The sequence below is a fragment of the Octodon degus genome, unplaced genomic scaffold (assembly GCF_000260255.1).
Source record: "Octodon degus isolate 3935 unplaced genomic scaffold, OctDeg1.0 scaffold00019, whole genome shotgun sequence".
Taxonomy (NCBI): domain Eukaryota; kingdom Metazoa; phylum Chordata; class Mammalia; order Rodentia; family Octodontidae; genus Octodon; species Octodon degus.
This window is the reverse complement of record NW_004524595.1, coordinates 17,279,854-17,293,622: the sequence shown is the minus strand read 5'-3', so window position 1 is coordinate 17,293,622 and position 13,769 is coordinate 17,279,854. Positions and strand designations below refer to the sequence as shown.

The window sequence follows — 13,769 nt, the reverse complement described above, 5'->3', positions numbered from 1 at the left end:
CTTCTCTGTCCACAGCCTTCCTGCACTCACCTGGTTCCCCAGGACCTTCCAGTCGGGCCAGGTGCTGGCTGTCCCTCATCCCCATTTCCCTCCCTCCAAGCCTGAGCTGGGCCACTCCGCTTCCCCAGCTAACTTGCTCCCGTTACCGGCAAAATTCCTGTTCCTCTGGTCCGGAGCAGCAGGGTTTGGAAATTTTCAGAAAGGCCTTGATTAGGAGCTGCCAAGGCAGACTGGTGTGAGCAGGTATCTGGCAGTACAAACCTGTGGCAAAGATGTTCCCTACCTGGAAGGCCTCATCCAAGGCAGAGAAACCAGTGTAGAGGCAGAGTGCCAGGTCCCTGCCCTAGCACTTGCCAGAATCTATTCAAATGATTAGCACTTTGATTTTTAAAAAACAGATGAGTATCATCTCATGCTAATAAAGTCTCATGTCATGAATTACATGTTCCAGAGTTCGAGTTCCTCACCTGAAGCTGAGGATGCACTGGCTCGCATGCTTCCACTGCTTGTGGGGCACACTCAGGCTCCTCCTGTGGAACTCCTGCTACCAAGTCAGCGCCCTTGCTGGTTGGGGGCAGGCAGGTGTCACTCCTCTGATTCCAGCCTAGAACATGGGCCTAAAATCTCTCAACTCAATGGTTCCAGTCATAGAGGAATTGGCCCTCGGTGTTGAAGGTTTTATTGGATATGGTTGATGCAAGAAATACATACACACACACACACACACACACACACACACAATTTTTGTAAAAGACCAATAGCTTCATATGGTTCATTTTATTTCTTTTTAATTGTGAGATACATATATAAAATAAAATTTTCAATCTTAACCATTTGAAGTGTTCAGTCCTAACTATATTCCCAGCGCTGTGCAACAGATTGCCAGCAATTTTTCCTCTTGCAAAACTGAAACTGTATGCACTGACAACTTGTTTTCCCCTTTACTCCCTGAGCAGCCATTTTACTTCTGTCTTTTTGGATTTGACTCTCCAGGCATTTGTCACCTTATGACTGGCTGAGCTCACAAGTATGACGTCATCAAGTTCATCCGTGTTGTAGCACGGGCGAGAACCCTCCTCCTTTCGAAGGCTGGATGACATTCCTCTGTGTGTATCTGCTGTATTTTGCCTATCTGTTCAGCTGTCCAAGCCCCCTTGTGTTGCTTGAATCTTTGGACGAGTTTGAATAACGATGCTAAAAACTGTTTGAGTTCCAGTTCTCTGTGCTTTTGGATATACACCCAGAAGTAAGATAGCTGAATAATATGGTAATTTATTTTCAGGTTTTTGAAGAACCTCCATAGTGTTTTCCATAGTGGCTGCACCATTTCACAGTCTCAGTAACTGTGTACAAGAGTTCCCACATCACACCCACACTAACACTTGTTTTCTGTTCTGTTTTTTCTTAGTACTAGCCATTCTAAGTGAAATGATCATGTAGTATTTGTTAAATTTTATTTTATTTTATTTTTGGTACTGGGGATTGAACTCAGGTACTTGCACTGGCCAGACAGGTACTTACGCCACTGAGCTATCTCCCCAGCCCTGGATCATTTTTTAAAGATAAATTCACTGGATTGTTTTTAAAAGATAAATTTACTCCATGGTCTTCATTCTAAAATTGTTTTCTAAAGCAAAAGTTTCCTTTCCTTCATCAAATGATGGCAATTGTAAGTGGCATGGTTTTGAAAAAACAACTTTACATGAGAAAATTAGAAGTTCACATTGCTGTTTTAGTCCATGAAGTTAAAAGAAAAGCTTCAGGTCATAATATTCAAATCTGGAAATCTATTGGGCAGATGAGTGGGATCAAAAGAGAATTTTGGACAGAGAGAGAGAGAGAGAGAGAGAGAGAGAGAGAGAGAGACAGAGACAGAGACAGAGACAGAGACAGAGACAGAGACAGAGAGAGAACTGATTCCAGCAAAGGTAAAACAGAAACACAATAACAGATTGCCTGGTTCAAAGCCAGTTGCACCAGTTCTGATCCAGGACGATTATTGGTGCATACCAGCGATCACAGCCTCGGGCCCAGTCAACCTGCCCCACTTCTGCTGTGCTTACCAGATGAGATTACATATAGCAGAAACAGAAGGATCTGCTCAATTGTCTATATTTCCTATTAGCATCAAATAATAATTTTTTAAAAATAGGACTGAACTCTTTTCCTTCGGTGCGCCTTCGAAGACCCTTGGTGTCACCATGGGACGTCGTCCCGCCCGGTGTTACCGGTATTATAAGAACAAGCTGTACCCAGAGTCCCGCTTCTGCCGAGGTGGTGAACGAGTTCCCACTCTGTGGCCACATGGTGTCGGATGAGTCTGAGCAGCTCTCCTCGGAAGCCCTGGAGGCCGCCCGGATTTGTGCCAACAAGTACTGGTAAAAAGCGGTGGCGAAGAAAGCTTCCACGTCTGGTGCGGCTGCACCCTTTCCACGTCATCCGTATCAACAAGATGCTGTCCTGCGCTGGGGCTGACAGGCTCGAGACTGGCATGCGAGGTGCCTTTGGGAAGCCCCAGGGCACGGGGGCAAGGGTTCACACTGGACAGGTCATCATGTGTATCTGCACCAAGCTGCAGAACAAGGAGCATGTGATCGAGGCCCTACGCAGTTTAAGTTCCCTGGACGCCAGGAGATCCACATCTCCAAAAAGTGGGACTTCACCAAGCTCAATGCAGATGAATTTGAAGACAGGGTGGCCGAGAAGCGCCTCATCCCTGATGGCTGCAGGGTGAAATATGTCCCAGATCGCGGTCCCCTGGACAAGTGGCGAGCCCTGCACTCCTGAAGGCTTCCACTGTGCCGCCCCCAACAAGTTCATGAATAAAGGTTCTCTCTGCAAGAAGAAGGAGGAGGAGGAGGAGGAGGAAGAGGAGGAGGAGGAAGAGGAGGAGGAGGAGGAGGGGCTGGTGAGATGGCTCAGTGGTCTAAAGTACCTACTTAGAACAAGCTTAGCAAAGCACCGGGACCGCGGTTCAATCTCCCAGCAGCACATGCCAGCCAGCCCCGCCCCCTGCTGGGCTGAGCTGGCCACACACACACACACACACACACACACACACACACACATAAATAAATAAATAAAATTTAAAAAAAAAGAAAGAGGAGGAGGAGAAGCAGAAGCATTACCTAGAATATCCAATGTAGGTAAAATTAATGAGATACAGACCTACTTTAGGGGCCAGTTGCTGAACCAGTAAGAATGTGAAGAGAGGAATTGATATGTCCCTTTAAACATTGTTATCTTGAAGGTTCTAAAGGTATCTTAATAATTTTGGAATACATTCCTTTGAATGATCCCCTGGGTAGTACATTGCCATGCATTCAGAATGGATGTGATGTCTGAAAATAACTTAAAATGATTCAGAGCTACATCTGGGGAAGATGATTGGAATCAAGCAGAGAAATGCTAGTTTCATCAAAAAGAAAAAAAAAACTCAATGAGAATACAAAGTAATGTAAGTGATTTGTAAACTTTTCTGAAGGCAATCCCAAAAGAAGAATTCCGAGAATATTTTGAGAAAATTAATCTCCAAAAGAAAGTTTGTAGATCCTGCAACTTGCCTACTATGAAGGAAGTATGAGCATTTGGGAGGGCACTTATGAAAGCGTTGTTTTCCAAGAAAATCTCATAAATAAATAGTTCTTTTGCAGAGCCATACACAAGCTATAGATCCACAGTTATATCTGTTTGTTTACCTAAGATGTTCACATGGTATTTTTTAAAGTCTGAATTTTTTTAATTAGAAGATTTTTTATTTGTTAAGAAATCCATGTTCTGACTACAGATGAAAAGTCAGGAGAGCTGTGCCGTCTTTACCAGGTTCACTGGGGAGCTAGGCTGCCTGAGCCTGGATCCCAACAGGCGTCCCTCTTCACTTGCTCGACGGTGGTCAAGTTGCTCAATGGTGGTCAAGTTACTCCCCTCACTGGAGCCACAGTGATGTAGGAGAAGCATGACTCCCAGCCTGCTAGATGTCCGATGTGCCGAGCTTGTGTCCCCTGAAAACAAGAGCTGCACTCCAAGGAATGATGGAAGTATGGGAAAGATTTAATGAAAGATAGCTCCAGAAAGACAAGAGGGATTCCGAGTGGGTGGCACCCGGGCCCTTGGTCAGGAGTAACTAATACAGCAAAGTCACAGTGTGGGTACAATGTGAGTCAAACCCTACAGTCGTCCTCTAGGATTACAAGTGCAGTATAGTTGTTTAATATTGATCCATTAGGGAAGTGGGGCATGTATCAAAGGCACAAGAGGACATAGGCACTTTGGGGGAGGGTGGTTCCAGATGCTCTGCTCACCCACCTAGGTGACTAACGCCCTTCTGGACTTTGAGGACCAAGTAGTGCTAATTAAAATATAATTCCAAGTTACTACTTATCCTTTAGGGAGGCATGCAGGCCTGGCCACTGCATCTTTATCCTGAGGCCTGGCCTTCTTCAGATGCGTTTCTAGCCACAATGCTGATGTCTTTATTTTTCACTGACACCCTTGAGAGCCCAATCCCTTTCTAACTATGTACTAATTTTTATGCAGCGGAGATGCCTAGAATATCAGGACTAGAAATAACCCAGGTTGTTTTCCTCATCTGAAAATAGGAGTGATAACAGTGCTTCTTGCATAGGGGTACTGGGAGCTTAAAATGAGATTATTTGTCTGACACACTGCTATTCGGAAACTTCAACGATTTCCTCTTTGCCCAAGTGGTGCTATGGCTGCCCTGGTTGTAAGATTCATGTGTTCTGCCTTCCACTTAGTCCCATGACCCATTTATATTATCTGACTGACTTCTAAGGGGATTTGTAGCCTGGGATCATGCTCTGGTGAGTGACACTGAAAAACAAGGAAGGATTATCTCCTATCACATATTTATTTATTTATTTTGTATTTTTAGTAAGGGTCTACAGGGTCCCACTACATACATTGGACTCGGTGATCTGCCTGTGTTCAGCCTCCAAAGAGCTGGGATTACAGGCACACAACACCATGCCCACTCTCAATAGCTGTCTCAGTGCACCCCTGGGGGCAGGGCCAGCACACCACGCCAGGGATCGAACCCCAACCACTACGTCTTCCTAAGCAAGAGCTTTAGTTCACTGAGCTATTTGGCTAGCCCTCCATCATGCATTTAGACAACAGCCTCATACTTGGCTGCCTTCATGCCTGTCCAGTGTCACTTTCAGGGTATCTTGCATGTGCAAGCGTGGCCCACAGCAAAAAGAATCTCCTACCATTGGAGTGAATTAGAACACTAGGCACACAGACTTGCAAAGTAAATGCCATTTCTTTCTTTCTCCTATACTGTTCTCCTTGTGCCCCCCCATGCACTGGGCAATGTGAGTAACTAAGAGAGGTCAATGAAAAAATATTCATCTCTCTTCCCATCTAAATTGTTTCCTTTTATTTAAACCTTAATATGCTAAAAAATTAGTTGAACTCTATCAGGCCTGGCTTAGGCAATTTCACTGGCATGACTCCATCTCGCATGGCATCTGCACACAGGAGGGTCGTGCTCTGTTTTTGAAGGTTTGAGAGGAGGAGACCCTCAGATTTGGCTCTGCAGGGGGTATCTCCTGCCGGCCCAGCAGCTGCTCATCTGATCATCACTCTGGAGCTAAGATCTGCTGTCACCTATGCTGGCTTTGTCAAGGTCCAGTAATTTCCTTTGACTGACCAGCTGGGTCATGGCCTGGTCTGAGGAGACGTGGAAAGAAGAGTGGCTCTGCATAGCTCACCTCCAGCCCTGTGCTGCCTTCTGCTATGCACCACTGAGTCTCTTCGGCCATGTGGGTCCAGGCTGGGTGCAGGGAGCCCCTGAGCAGGCCATAGTTCTGGGGGCCTCACCCAGCTCAGCACTTCTCTGGCCTCCTGTAGCCAAGCTCCAGCCTCCAGGCTGAGGAAGCTCCTCTCACTCCTCCATAGCTTCCTCCCTTCTCACCCACCACAGACCCTCAAGGCCACAGGGGCGGCTTCCCAAACTTTCACTCCCACTGTCTCACACCCTGGGCTCCTCCACAGTAAGTTCGGGCCTAGGCACCCTGGGCAGGGCAGGGAGCTTCTCCATGTAGTAGGAGAAACTGTCTGAGCCAAGTCCCCACAGGCTGGTGCTGGGCCTCTGGGGAGAGGGTGTGGCTAGGCCTGTCCCACAAGTCCTTTCTGGCCTGCCAAGAAGGCACAACTCCAGTCCCTGTCCAGGCCACTGTGCAGAGTTGTGTCTCCTGGAGCAGCCTGAGGGATGAGGAGGTGCTGTCTTCCTGGCTTGTGGTAGAAGTAGACTCCCTCACGTCAGGGTTCCTAGGGCTTTCTGTAAACCTTGCACAAGCTGTCTGAGTCTGACTTCTAGTGTGCAAATTCTATAGCTTTCCTTTCTCCATTACTTCGCTAGCTCACAATCAGTCTTTAGCAAATCATTAAGTATCTCAGTTAAATTCTCCTTACCAAGTTATATGGCACCCAGAAGCCTCTGTTCTGAACAAGGGAGTGCTTGTGGCCCCTTCCTTCTTGAAAGAGCCTCTCTTTCCTTGGATTTCAGGCTAATGTTTTGGCCTGCAACTGTGGCACTCTGATAAGTTATGAACAACAGTGAAATTGTAGATTTTTTTCTGGCAGCTCATTACTCATCTGAATAAGGCCCCAAATATTGGAGAATAAGACCACAGAAAACCAACAGAGTAAAATGATACAATAGAACCAATAGAAATAAACTGGAGGACAGATCATTAGATATGGAGAAGAAGATCTTGGATGTTAAAAATGTGACAGAGACTGAACCAGGCTAAAAGCAAAGGGTGCAGACAACTATCGGTTCTCATTAGGTGCCTTTTAGAATTATACAATTAATATAACACATTCATATTATTTTGATTTAAAAAAAGCCTCTTTACAAATGGCACTGGGAAAACTAGATATCCATTTGTAGAAGACTGAAACTAGATTCCCTTCTCTCACCTTATAAAGAATCCATTTAAGGGCCAGCCAGATAGTTCCGTGGATTAAAGCACCTGCTTAGGCACGTGCAGGGACCAGGGTTCAATCCTTGGCACGCTGTGCCTGCCCTGCCCCCGGGGAGCACTGAGACTGCTATTGAGACTGGGCATGGTGGCACTCAGCTGCAATCCCAGTGCTGGGGAGGCTGAAAACAGGAGGATCACTACAAGTCCGATCTGTGTAGTGAGACCCTGTTGATCCCGTACTAACTACATTAAAAAAAAAAAAAATTGATTCAAAATAAATGAAAGACCTACGTATAAGACCAGCAACTTTGAAACTGCTAAAACAAGGACAATACTTGAAGACATTGGCCAAAGCAAGGACTTCTTGAATTGGTCACCAACAACACAACAAAATAATAACAAGAATCAACAAATGAGACTACGTGGAATTTTAAAATATTTATGCACAGTAAGGAAAACAATTAAGCAAAACTGAGTGAAAATACAGCCTACAGAATAAGAGAAATATCTTTACCAGCTACTCTTCAATAGAATACATAAAGACTCAAAAAAATTAGCAACAAAAAATCAGAGACTCCAATCAATAAATGGGCCAATGAATTGAACAGACCCTTCTCAAAAGAAATACAAATAAATAAATAAATAAATAAATAAAAAGAAATACAAATGACCAATAAATGTATGAAAAAAAATGTTCAACACCTTTAGCCATCTAGTAAATGCAAAACAAAACTCCATGAGATTCCATCTCACACCAGTGAAAATGGCTATCATCAAGAACACAAATAAATTTAAAAGAACACAAAAAACAAGAAATGCTGTTTTTGATGTGTGTATGTTTGTGGGGGGTGTATGTGAAAGGAACACTTCTACTGGTAGGAATTCAAGTTAGGACAACCACTGTGGAAATCAGTATGGAGATTCCTCAGAAAAAAAATCCTAAAACTTGAGTTGCGATTTGATCCAGCTACACTACCTCTTGGTAGAAAACTGACGCCACCAGAATCAGCACACTGTAGGGCTGCCTGCATACCCGTATATACTGCAGCACAATTCACAATAGCTGAGACATAAAGCCAGTCTCCATGCCCATGAGCAGATGGATATGGAAAATATGGTGTGCATAAACACAATAGAGTATTATTCAAACCACAAGGAAAAACAAAATCCTGTCATTTGCAAGCAAATGGATTAAAAACCAAGGTGTGGTGGCACACACCTGTAATCCTAGAACTTGGGAGGCTGAGACAGGAGGATCATTTTGAGTTTGAAACTAGTGTGGGCCACAAAGTGAGCTCAAGGTAGACTGAATAGTGAGAGCCTATCTCAAAATGACAACAAAGAAAAAGGATTTATCTGACAACCAAATCTTATGAACAAAATGACCCACATTTAAAAAGACAGATACACATGTTCTTATGTAGAATGTAAACAATAATGACAAGAGAGAGAAGTGAGATGATTATAGACAAGAACAATGGAATAAGAGAGAGCAGGGTGGAAGGGCAGCTAAGGGAAGATGAATGTGAGTGAAATGTACGTGCACACTGAAACCTACCCCCAAAGAATGTGAAACTTAGGGGAAGTGGAGGACAAGGAAGTTGATGGCAGGTCAAAAATGATCAAAGTGTACGAATCTGCATAAATGAAATGCATTCATTTCTATAAGCAATAAAAATGAGTAAAATTTTTGTTTTATTATATTTTATTAGCCGTATTAATTTTATAAGATATTGGATTCCACTGAGGCATTTTCATACATGAATATATTTTGATTATACCTATCCCCTCTGTCACTCTTTCCTCCCTCCCCCTTAGCTCCCTCTGCTTAGTTAGTAATGGCCTCCTTTCTGTGTTTATCTCATCTTTGGTTCTGTCTTTTGTTTCCTTCAGATTCCACACATTAGAGAAAGCAACTGGATACTTGTCTCCCTGAGTCTGCTTAGTTCCCTCAGCACAAGCAGAGTGGTCCCAGTTCCATCCACTCTCCTGCAAACACATCATTTTCTTCTCTTCTTTGTCTATTTGATGAGGTTCTTTTACAACCTGGAGTTGTTTGTGGCACCAAATTATCATCTGAGAGCATCCTTAAGATTATTACTCATGTAATTAAACCTCCTAAGATTCGAGAAGAAGCAAGTGTGTGTTGAAACCCCTGTTGAGCAAGCAGCAACATCGCAGTCTTTACAAGAATTCATGCTGGCTTCTCTCAAGCTTCACTCCAGCAAACAAACACGTTGCCATCTGCTGACACCCAGCAGTTACCTGTGTTGCAATCAGAGAGCTCCCAGACAGCACGGCACCCTGAGCAGTCCAAGCCAGCTTCCATTTGTCTTCCCTTACAGTACTCTCTTTAATGAAATACTCATGGAAATATATGAGACAAAAGGATCTGAAACGTTAATACCTTAGGTATTAGCAAATTCCTTGAACATCTTCCAATTAGTGGTTCAGAAGTCCAATCGAGGAGAAATGCGAAACTTCGGAGATGGAAGGTGTTAATGTCTTTGAGGGCTAGCAGTGTCAGTATTTGGGCTGCTAGTTGCCATATTGGTCCAATCCCTCAGGAGAGAAAACAAAAATCTACAACTGTTTAATTTCATGTATCTTCAAATAAACAGATCAATTAAAAGCAAGAAGCAGTGAAAAAGAAAAAGCTAAACAAAGTTCTACCAAGAAAATTGGATATTCTGCAATGAGATACAATTTATAATCTCCCTGCTCCCTGAGGAATTACGGCTTGGAAAGGACAGAGTCTAAACCATAACATCACTTTGCAAAGAGAGGGCTCCGGTCCATGTGTTAAGAGTCATGGTCCCCAGCACAGCACTGTGGAAAGGTGGTGGATCCTCTAACAAGACGAAGGCCTAGTGGAAGGTCCTCAGGGTGTGCCTCCAAGGGGATAGGGGCCCCACCCCCATTCTCTCACTCTTTTTGTTCTAGACTATTATGAGGTAAGCAACTCCTCAGCCCCATGCTCCCCACCACGACCTGTGGCCTAACCACAGGTCCCAAAGTGCTGCAATCAACTGACTATGGACCAAATCTTCTGAAACTCAACCAAAGTTGATTCCCTCAGCTATTTTTACAGTGGTAGAAAGCTGCCTAGCCCAAGCTCCTTCTAGGAGCAGACACTGTCCCACACCAACCCCTTCACAAGTCAGAAGCTTCTACTGGGCCAGCGGCCTCCCAGCTTCCAAGCCCTGTTCACTAGATTGGAGGTAGGGTTCTCTGTTACAAAACTGCGTAGGAGAGCTTTCCACACAGGTGACTTTCTAAGACAGCCAGGGGTGGGGGCTGTTTCTTTGGACAGGAAGAACATTCGGCCAATGCTTGAAAACTGTATCCTGCACAATTGCTGGTCATGTATGCAAGGGCAGTTTGTAACAGTGCTAATCAGCCTAGACGAGTAGTGGGCACAGAAGCTGAGGGTCCCACTGTAGCTAGTTTATCTTGGTTCAAATCTTGCTTCCTTGTCTGTGTGACCTCAGGGTAACCGAGTAACCAGACTTCACTTCTGACTTTTTTTCCATTTGTGTAGTGAAAACAAGGTCCGCTTTTCTGAGTGAAGAGAGAATAATATCCTAATGTCCACCTAGGAGAATCATAGTGAGGCTGCTAAGTGTTCAGGACGTAGCCTGGCTCATGGGAGGCTCTCAGCAGATGGAACCTACAATTATTTGGAGGTCAGCATTCCTGTGACCCAGGAAGTTACCTTTAATGAATCAGCAGAGGTGCATCTGAGAGATCTACCGGGTACTTGTTAACTGAGCCTTCATCAGAACCTTTGCCTCATGACAGAGTTTTCAGAACTATCCTGTCCTGGTCTTTGAAATCCCAGACTGCTCTGCAATTCCATTGTGACAGCCTGGGGTCGGTCTGGATGCTTCCCATACCACCTCTACCACTTTGCCTTGGCCCCTGTACTGATTCTTGGGCTGTGCGGGGCTTTATATAGTTATAGGATGAATTACTATACATAGTGTTTACACAGTGATTCAAAGATTTTAGAACTCACATATGAATAGGCAATTCCGTATGCTATCATGCCAAGATAAACTTTCTCATGGAAATAGCTACATAACAAAACAGAGTTTAAATATTAATTGTACAGGCCCATGAGTTGGCACAAAGTGAAGAAACCCATGTAATCACCACCCTAGAGGAAACATTCAGCACCAGAACTTTAGAAATCCACCCTCTACCTGGGCTCTCTCCTCCCTGAGACACCCACACTTTTCCTAGGAGATAACCTCTGCTCTGACTTCAGTTAGTAGCTTTCTTGATTTCAAATCTTATATAAGTAGAATCACAGAGAAAGACTTATGTCTTCCCTTGATAGCAGACTTGTGATAAGCATCTACACTGTTATAGATAGGGGTGGTTTCTCTGAACACTCATTTCAATGTCATTTGGAGGAGTTACGTAAGCACTTCTGATGAGTGCGTGCCTAGGGGGTAGATGAAATCACAGGATGTGTGTATGTGGAAATACGGTACACTGCTGGGGACCAGGAATTGTAAACTAACACAGTATCTGTCCTAGGCTCTCCTAACCCTGCCTGCCTGGAGGGTGGGTTCTGGAACAAAGAAATCCTGCTTCCTCCGGTAGCTGAGATGAGCACCCAGAAGTGGGGGTGGAGCTTGGCTTGTTTCCTTCATGGTAAACTTGCCCATTCTACCACGGCTTCCATGCTGTTCCAGGAAAAGTGCCTACCTGACTCACCCTACACCCTCCCTGCACAGGCTAATGAAGTGGAGACTGGCTGGAGATTTGGGGCTTTTTGTTGCTAGAGAGCAACTAGTGGTCCCTGGTCCCTGGTCCCAGAACCACCTTGATAGGTTTTAGTGGCAGCAGCACCAGCACAGCATGGAAACAGAAATAGGGGGAAAGGAAGACTTTATTAACCTTGAAAACACAGAGAAGATGGAGGGTAGGGAGGTGGGCAGATCCTCTGACCTGAGACAGGGAGGCTGAGACTTTTGCTAGGGGAGGAGCTTGAGGAGCAGGTTCAGTGACATACAAGGAGCTGATTGGAGGCTACCTTGTGTGGGCAGGAAAGGTAACAGGAAGTTGTATTCAGGGCTGGAGTGGGGAAGGAGGAGGAAGTGGTCATAGGGAAGATAAGCTGTTGTGTGGGGATTCAGCTTTGTTGGATCAAGGCCATGATAATTTATTTATTATTTTTTATTTTTATTTATTTATTTTTAATTTGTGTGTGTGTGTGTGTGTGTGGCCAGCTCAGCCCACCAGGGGGTGGGACTGGCATGTGGTGCTGGGGGATTGAACCATGGTCCCTGTGCTTTGCTAAGCTTGTTCTAAGTAGGTGCTTTAGACCACTGAGCCATCTCACCAGCTCCAAGGCCATGATAATTTAGCAGTCTGTACTTGGGCCATAACTTATCCCCTCTCTACTTTGTTTCTTGCTCTTTCTTTCCTTCCCCACTGAAAGCGGTAATAACCCATGCAGGAGATTGGGACCCACTGCAGAGATCCCCAATAACTGGTGCTATGAGAAGGGTCTTTAATAGTAATATAGGGGAATGAGACTCCCGACCTGAAAGATACCTGAGATGAGTTCACGTTCTCTAAAACTGAAGAATGAATTTTAGAAATGACACAGGTTAGAAGCAGAATATATTTATAGAGGGAAAGAAAACTTCTGTCCAAGTTTTCTTTCTTTGGACCGAAATGGGTTACCAAGGAACCTGCTTTTTCTAGGGATTTTTATAGATCAAAATCATGAGGTGAGGCAAGTCTAAGGTGCAAAACCTGGGAACTCACTAGGTGGGCATGAGGTAGGACAAAACTGTGGGCCACCAATAAGTTTACAAGCATAACGACTCAGGTAAAATTGATCAAATTCCAATCAAATGGGGAAGTGAGTCACATAGCAAGTGGACATGAATACAGAACAGGGGCTCTTCCTGTAGGAGGTTGGGTTGGTGACTCTGTCTGACTTTTTCAAGATGATTGATACCTATTTAGAATATCAATCCCTGATGTCTGCTCCTAGAGAGGTATGTGGGTACATTTGTTTGATCTTTTGTCTTGAGGTCTGGCCCACAGCAGAAGTACCTGTCTCTCCCACAGTTGCAAGGTATCTTGTCTTCCATACTGGGTCCTTCAAGGGCCTAGCCACTGCCCCCCCCCCATTGCCTACAATATTTCCAACTCAGCTGCCTACAACAATAGTACCCAATGCCAAATATCTCCATAATATTTGTAACAAAGTACACTTGTAGCAGCCATGCATAAGAGTTCCAGGTGTCCCATGTCCTCCATAAAATGGTATCATCAGTCATTTTATTTTTTATTTTAGTCATTTTAGAGTTACAGTCAAAGTGCCTTGCTCAAGCTATTATTTGCATTTCTCAAATGACTGGATACTTAATCCTCTGAAATTGTTTTTCTATGTTGACATTCCTGTGTCATTCTGTAAAAATTTTATATGATTATTTCATTTATTTTCTAGAAACTTAAATTGGTTTTTCACTCCTGGAATAAACCCAGTGTGATCTTTATATTTTTACTTAATTTGATTTGTTGTTACTTTACTTAAGGTTTTTGTGTCTATGTTCAAAGAAGAAACTGGCCCACAATATTCTTCCATGTGAAATCCTTAGGAAACACTGACATTATAAAAATATTTTTAAACTGTTAGTGTTATCTATTTCTTAAAGGTTTGGAAGAATTCATTGGGAAGACCATCTGGGCTTGAGATTTTGCTTTATTTGGCTTTGTAGGAAGGTTTAGCTGTTGTTAACTTCTTAGTAAGCAGAACATACAAAAAATGCACAGAACACATAGAATATA

At 44.0% G+C, this 13,769-nt stretch overlaps 1 pseudogene; it reads left to right on the top strand.

Annotated features, from left to right (window-relative positions):
* The first annotated feature begins 2,201 nt into the window (after positions 1 to 2,201).
* On the top strand, positions 2,202 to 2,812 carry LOC101575643 (annotated as a pseudogene).
* The last annotated feature ends 10,957 nt before the right edge of the window (positions 2,813 to 13,769 follow it).